We start from the raw sequence: 7478 nt of genomic DNA, 5'->3' as shown, positions 1-7478 counted from the left end.
ATTTATTCAGTGATGTATGAGCCATTTTTCTCATGGAGACTCAACAAATGTCCCCACAAGGTTAACTCATATTTCTAAACTTGTGGGAACATTTAGGGGTAACGCATTACTAGTAATGTAAATTATGAAATAATATTACTTTTCTAAGTAATAAGTAATGTAACCCTTTACTTTTAAAATTAAGTAATAAGATTTTAGTTTTTTTTTAATGTAACACGAGTTACTTTTTAGTTAATTAATTAGCTTTTAACAACAAATTGCTGAATTAAAATGAATGTAATCACAACAAATCACGCAGTCAATAAGAGAATGTGTTCAATATTTTAAACACATCGAAGAAAAGGAGAAGAGGATTATCTAAATGGACAGTGCTTTTACTTAAAACAAATAGTACAAAAGTACCAAACACACTGCTTCAAACAGTATAAACGCCGAGGTTTATATTATAATAAAGTTTAATGTAGGTGTGTGTTATACAGTGAGTTGTCAATTGCAGAGCTCTTCTATTAAAACAAGCAAAGATTTGAAAGAGTTCAAGCCTCAGCCAGGTGCTGATGTTATTAATATAATATCATAAAAATAACTATGTAATAAAACTAATTACTTTTTTGGAGAGTAATTCAATATTGCAATTCATTACTTCCAAAAGTAGCTTTCCCCAACACTGTTGGTACCCACAATGTATGGAATACAAGGTGTACACACACACACACAAACACAAAATGTTTCATGAACACCAAATACCAAATAAATATTGGAGAATGATTTCTGAAACCTGTGACTGAAAACTGTAATGTATTATATTTAAAAAAAACAGTTAACTTCATGATAGGTCACAATATAAGTTTTTACTGTATTTTTGATCAAATAAATACCACCTTTAAAAGTTTTTTAGACTTATCAGCTCCAAATCTTTGAATGGTAGTGTATTTACAAACAATAGTAAACATTCCATACCAAAAAAAGTCACATTCACTCAACATCTCTACATATGAACAGCTTACTTTAGAGTGTTATGCACAGCAAACTCCTAGTCATGCAGCAAAGTTTTTTTCAAATATCACTCACTGCCAGGCAGTTTAACAGTACAATTTTAGTGAAAGTTGACTTTACAAAGCCACTTGAAGCTTTTCTCGATTTTGGCAATGGCCTAGAAAAGCACCTTGTAGTGCAGTGCATTAGCTGTATTGTGCATATGATGTGGTTTGGAGCAGCTATCACTCTGATCTGGCCACACATCGATGCACCTGCGTCTGCGGCATGATGTTGGTCTGTAACTCATCAACATCTCAGACTCTCATTTGCATCAACCAAGCTCCTCCGTCTGCTGTAAAATCCCCTCCAGCAGCGCAGCCAATTAACTCTGACAGCCATGACAGTTGTTTCTGAAACTCTGCAATTTTCCAGAAGACAAATATGACAGCTTTCAGTTTAATTATGAAAATTAGCAGTATATTCGAAAGCATTTGGACATTGCATTTGCAGTGTTATGAATGCTCACCACTTTATGACAGCTTGTGCTGTCGTTAAAACGTTGAAAATGGTGATTTTCAGAAGGAGAATTCTGAGAGCTTGAATAAATAACAGATCCTTGTTTGCTCGAACATCTGCAAGAGTGAGTGAAATGAGTGCAAAACAAATACAGACGGGAATCTTTTAGAAATAACAAGTGTTCTGTTACTGTACCTTGTAATAAGCTGCTGTTGTGGTCCAAACATGTATCAAATGTTTCTTCATCTTCAGCCATTTCTGAAGTGAAAGCCATATTACTAGTAAATTTTAAGGTAATGATTTACAGATCTGCATTAATATTTACAGAAATGACAGGCTGATTTTATATATTATTTTACAGGCCCATACCCAGCCTGGTGAAAGGGTTGGTTCTTTTGGAGTTATTCACTTCATTTTATATTTAATCGTAAAATTTACAAACTGCTTTAGGCGACATGGTGGCTCAGTGGTTAGCACTGTCGCCTCACAGCATAAAGGTCCCAGGTTTGAGTCCCGGCTAGGTTAGCTGACGTTTCTGTGTGCAGTTTGCATGTTTTCCTCATGTTGGCAAGGGTTTCCTCTGTGTGCTCCCGTTTCCCTCACAGTCCAAAGACATGCGCTAATGGTGAATTGAATAAGCTAAATTGGCCGTATACTGTACAGTATTTGAGTGAATGAGTGTGTATGGGTGTTTCCAATACTGGGTTGCAGCTGGAAGGCATTCGCTGTGTAAAACATATGCTGGATAAATTGACAGTTCAGTCTGCTGTGGCGACCCCTGATGAATAAAGGGACTAAGCTAAAGGAAAATGAATGAAGGAACATATTGGTTTTTAATGATACTGCACTATTTGTAGCTGGATTAGCTTGTCTTCATAACCCCACTTTTTTATATAAAATATTTCCTAAACATTCAGAATAAAGAAATATGGAAGAACATTTTAATACAAACTACAGCATATAACATTAGGAAAAAATAGGAATCTGTTACGTTTTAAATTAAGGACTGTAGTTTATTGCCACTTCACTTCATCAGATTGTATGCTGTCTTGCACAGCTGGATAATGGACTCATGAAAAAAAATGGTTTGCATTGTGCAAAACTGATTAGCTGAAGTCACCCTAGAGCCAACAGAGGATTCTGCTTGGTCTTAAAGCCTTTTTTGATGCGTTATTTTCACTATTTATGATGGCAAAACATTAAAAATAGGACAAATTAGCTCATGTATGAACAAATTTTGGACCTGGGTCTTTCAAACCACTCGAACCCCCCTGACTAGGGGCCTGTTTTAAATGCTTCCCTGATACGTTTATGTGTGTGTGACATACTGTTTCAGGACACAAATGTGTATAATAACATAGTTATGACACGGGTGTTACAAGGAGATAATGAATTATAAAGACATTGCTGACATTCCTCCCATTCTTCAAAAGACTGATTAATCATAGAATGAGTTCTTTTCTGATCATGAGACTCCACACAAACCAGAAGGGGTAGAGTTATTTGTAGGGGTTGGGCAATACAAAATACAGTATAAACAATGGAAACCTACTGTATTGAATGTCCCCACAATTCACAAAAGCAACCCTGTGTGCGTGTGTGTATGTGTATGTGTGTAAGTGTATGCGTGTGTATGCTTTGCATTGGGTGAAAATGCAGACAAAAGTGGTGAAATTTGTTCATCAATTTTTACTAGATCAAAATTGAGTGCATAAAGTTTTCAGTTTATGACTGAGACCAACTTGTTGAACTGAATTGGAGAGAACAATAATAATAATGAAGTTATTACTTGTATGAGTCATTTTTACAAGATGGTTACATTTAACAATGATCAGCATCCTAAATCCTTGAACGTTTTTTTCTATATTTTGATTAAAAAAGCATATGTACATTTGTAAAGCTACAATTTGCATTATAACATCTATGCATTAAATTACAAACAAAAAATAAATAAATAAGCAATAAAATAATTGGCTCTTATGCGGGATGTTTCTAATGCAGTTTCTATGAGTGGGACTGTAAATTTGATGTTGTTCCCCTTTCTGGCTGCCATTTGCAGTCACACACCTTTTCAGAAAGTCTTGATAGCACTATCATTGAGTTTTTCATTCATTATTTGAGCAAATAGGAATGCAAAAAAAAAAATGTTTTGTTGTACTCTCACACTCATTGTGCTCTAAGTTTACCCAACTATGATTTTTGCTGCTGAGAAACCCAAAAATGTAAAAAGAAGGTATAAAAGACCGAAAACAATGGTACAGAACAATAATCAAAATAATCTGCCAATGGGGTAAGCAAAATAATCTTGTTTTTCGATTTGTGATAAGATTATTTTGCTTACCCCATTGGCAGATTATTTTGCTTGATTTAGGGAAAAACTCACTTCATTTTGGCATATTATTTCTTAAAACAAGACAATATGTTTTGCTTATCTAGAAAATGCTTCTTAATTTAAGAACTTTTAGATATTTGGACTAGAAACAAGACAAAAAATCTAAGTAAGAAAAGCATTTTTTGCAGTGTATATACTTTGGCAGGACAAGACAAGAAAAAAAGAAGAGCTTACGGTTTGTCTGCATTGGAAATCCAGCATAATGTCTATGCATGAGCTGATCGGAGCCTCTGTGACTCATGAAGCAGCTGTATGACGTCCATTCAGACGAGGCCACAGAAATGACGGACAGAGCGTTCTGGATGCTGAAATGTCCTTGCAGTAGGTTAGAGACTGCTGGATTAGTGTCTTTGGAGCCGCTCGAAATCCAGGCGAGCTCCAACTCTCCTTGATGAATGTCATGAACCACACAAACCAGGACAGTCAGACCAGTGGGACCAGTGTTCAGGAGAAATGGAGGAGACAGGAGGGCAAACGGGACAGCGGCTGATCCCACTTCACACAGCAAGATTTACAGTGGGTACAAAACAGATTAGTTAGTCATGTGGAGTTTTAGGATCAGTATGCACAATAAGCCTACACGTCTTCAGTTAAAAAATACTGTAGCTTCTTCAAAATAGGATGACGCTTGGTGTCGCATTACTTAGTGTCTACATTTTTAGATTTTAAGTTACCTTAAAGCAGTGTTTCTCAACTACATTTCTGAAGGACCACCAACTCTGCACATTTTCTGTGTCTCTTTAACCAAACACACCTAATTTGGATCATCAGCTCATTAGAGGAGACAGAGAAATATTCAAAACATGCAGTGTTGGTGGTCCTCCAGGAACGTGGTTGAAAAACACTGCTCTCAGTGGTAAAAAAGTAAAGCTTAGCACCTCCATGGTCAGAAAAATGACTGACATTAGAAAAGGATGGGAAATTTTAAACACAACACACACTTGTGCTTTGTTTGCTGTTTTGGGGACTTCCCATTTACCCCATATTCCCCCTACCTCCCCCTACCTATAATAATAATTATAAATGTTTCTTGAGCATCATTTCAGCATATTAGAATGATTTTTGAGGAATCACGTGGCACTGAAGCCTGGAGTAATGATGCTGAAAATGAAACCTTTCATCACATGAACAATTAAACATCACTTAAATTAAATAAAATGTCACAATATTGCAATTTCTATTATGTTTTTGATTAAATATACATAGAAACTCTTTTTCAAAACATGAAAGAAATCCCAAGCACCATATTTGTGAATGGTAAAATAGCTTGTATATAAATACAAAAATAGCAAAAAATGCTCTGTTATTAGCAATTCAGTATGTTTTTCATCTATGTTAACTTGCTTTGACACAATCTGTATTGTGAAAAGTGCTATGGAATAAAGATAAACTGAACTGAACATGATTCAAGTGTCTTTAGCAATTATGCTAGCTTCCTTATAAACTCTGCAACTTACTTGTGAAAATCATGGTGATGAGGAGGGTAGGCAGCATGGTGATGTTGTTTGACTGTATGAGTTCAGACGGGCAATGAAAGGGATTATCAAGTTTCAGTCATGTGATTTCACACCCGCCATGGAATCTTTCCATAGCTGTGTTGCTCTCAGGGGAGCTGTGCCAAAACACTGTATGTCTGTGCTAAAACGAGAGCACAAAGACCTGTACTGCTGCTGCTCAACACGCTTATACACTTATTTTGGCATCAGGTTTCATTCATGGGGTAAAATAACTCACTTGCAGCATAAAGCCTTTTGAAGGAGTATGCAGTTTGCTCACTGTCTCCTCCTGAGTTGCATCATTATTTCAGTTTCAGAATATTTGTTCGACAAATGGTGAAGTTTTATAAAACAAGATGTTCTTTCTAATCTGAAACATTCTAATTACTATAAATGAGAATGTGAGAGTGTGTTTCCAAAAATTCACACCTGTTCTTTGTTGGTTTTGTCTGTGGTTAGAGAAAGACAGATAATATCAACACCAACGGCTCTACCTTCTGCTTTGTACATCTGGATGAATTTGAAGTGTCTTTGACATAAAACAAAAGTTGCAGCATTAATTGGACATTTTTTTTGCAAGTCATTTGATTCTTATGATGAAAAATAGCTTGAGTCAAGTTTACCACTAAGCCTTACATCCTACCCTAAAATTATACAAAACAATTATTATTAATGACACAGTCATTTACAGTTTTATTATTAATTTTAACAATAATCACCCATTATGTGATAAATGCAATGTTCGCTAGTTTGGCTATGGCAGATCAGTAACTTTGTTTCATAAGTATTTAGCATTATTATTTAACTTTATTTAGTAGTCATGTTATTATTTAGATAAATATATGGTAATATTTTAGGATTTTATATATATATTATGTTCATATTTATACTTAATCCCTATTATTACATTGCTACTTGCCACAAAACGTAAAAATTAGACACAAAATATTGTTCTGAGTCATAATGGTTAATTATTTTATCCAAATGAAAGTTGACAGAAACAAAACAGCAAATGGGTCATACACTAACTTGTACATTATTTATTCAGTCGGGTTGCATAACAGGGTTACGGGTTGCGTCTTTGATAAACTATGACAGATCAAATTCATTGTAATGTAAGAATTAATAAATCCATGTGAAACTGTCCCTTAAATGGGATGTAATGACTTCAGTTTCGCGTTCAGACGCACTTTGCACTCACACTACAAGCGTACCGCACCCGAGCCCAACCGAACCACACTTCAGACCAACTGGGCCAAGGCCGGCCAACTGAACCACACCTGGGCACAATTCGGAGCACTTGCATTTGTCAAACAAACTGGGAAATAGGGGTCAAACATACCTTGGCATGGTTCAGACAGCCTAGCGTACCTTAAAGCATACTAACCTACGTATTATTCATTTACAAGATGAAACCAAACTGTCAAAAAAAGGGAAAAAAAAAAACGTAGGGTTTACTTCAAATCATGTTGACCATGTGAATTTATTCATACACATACTTTTATGTTTATATTTAAAGCCACTGTTTTTGCAACTGAATAATCCTTACATTAATAAATTCAGCCTTTACTGTTTTTGTCAGTCTTAAATTTAAATAAATAGTTAATAAATTATTACTACTCAATTTAATGTTTCAACATAGGCAAATTCTGAAAATGTAGCCCTATATATACATTTCTGATTATCGTGAAATATGTAGCCAGAGCTATGTATGGCTGCATTACATCTTTAAAACGAATGCTACAAGGCGGTATGACATCGTTTCTTTTCCCGATTACCAGCTAACCGTTTACCTCCGTATAGATGGCTTTGCCTACTTTTACCAGTTTGTCTGGTAGCTCCACATGTAGTTCATTGGTGGATTTGAGACACAGATTGGAGTTGACCGCGATGACGGGGTTCGAGTCTGGTGAAGAACGGTTCCAGAAAAGATCGGTCAGTTGGTGAGTCAGTAAGTCAGTCAGTCAACAGCAGCCTCTGGTGGATTTATGTGAGAACAGCAAGAGCGAATGGCCCTCATGAGAAAAAATTGGGATCTAAAAAAAGCGCACACAGTGGCCTCTGGTGGATTCATGAAAACAAAAACTGCAAAAAAAAAA

The sequence above is a fragment of the Danio rerio genome, chromosome 5 (genome assembly GCF_049306965.1).
Source record: "Danio rerio strain Tuebingen ecotype United States chromosome 5, GRCz12tu, whole genome shotgun sequence".
Lineage (NCBI taxonomy): Eukaryota > Metazoa > Chordata > Actinopteri > Cypriniformes > Danionidae > Danio > Danio rerio.
This window is presented reverse-complemented; position numbering follows the sequence as displayed.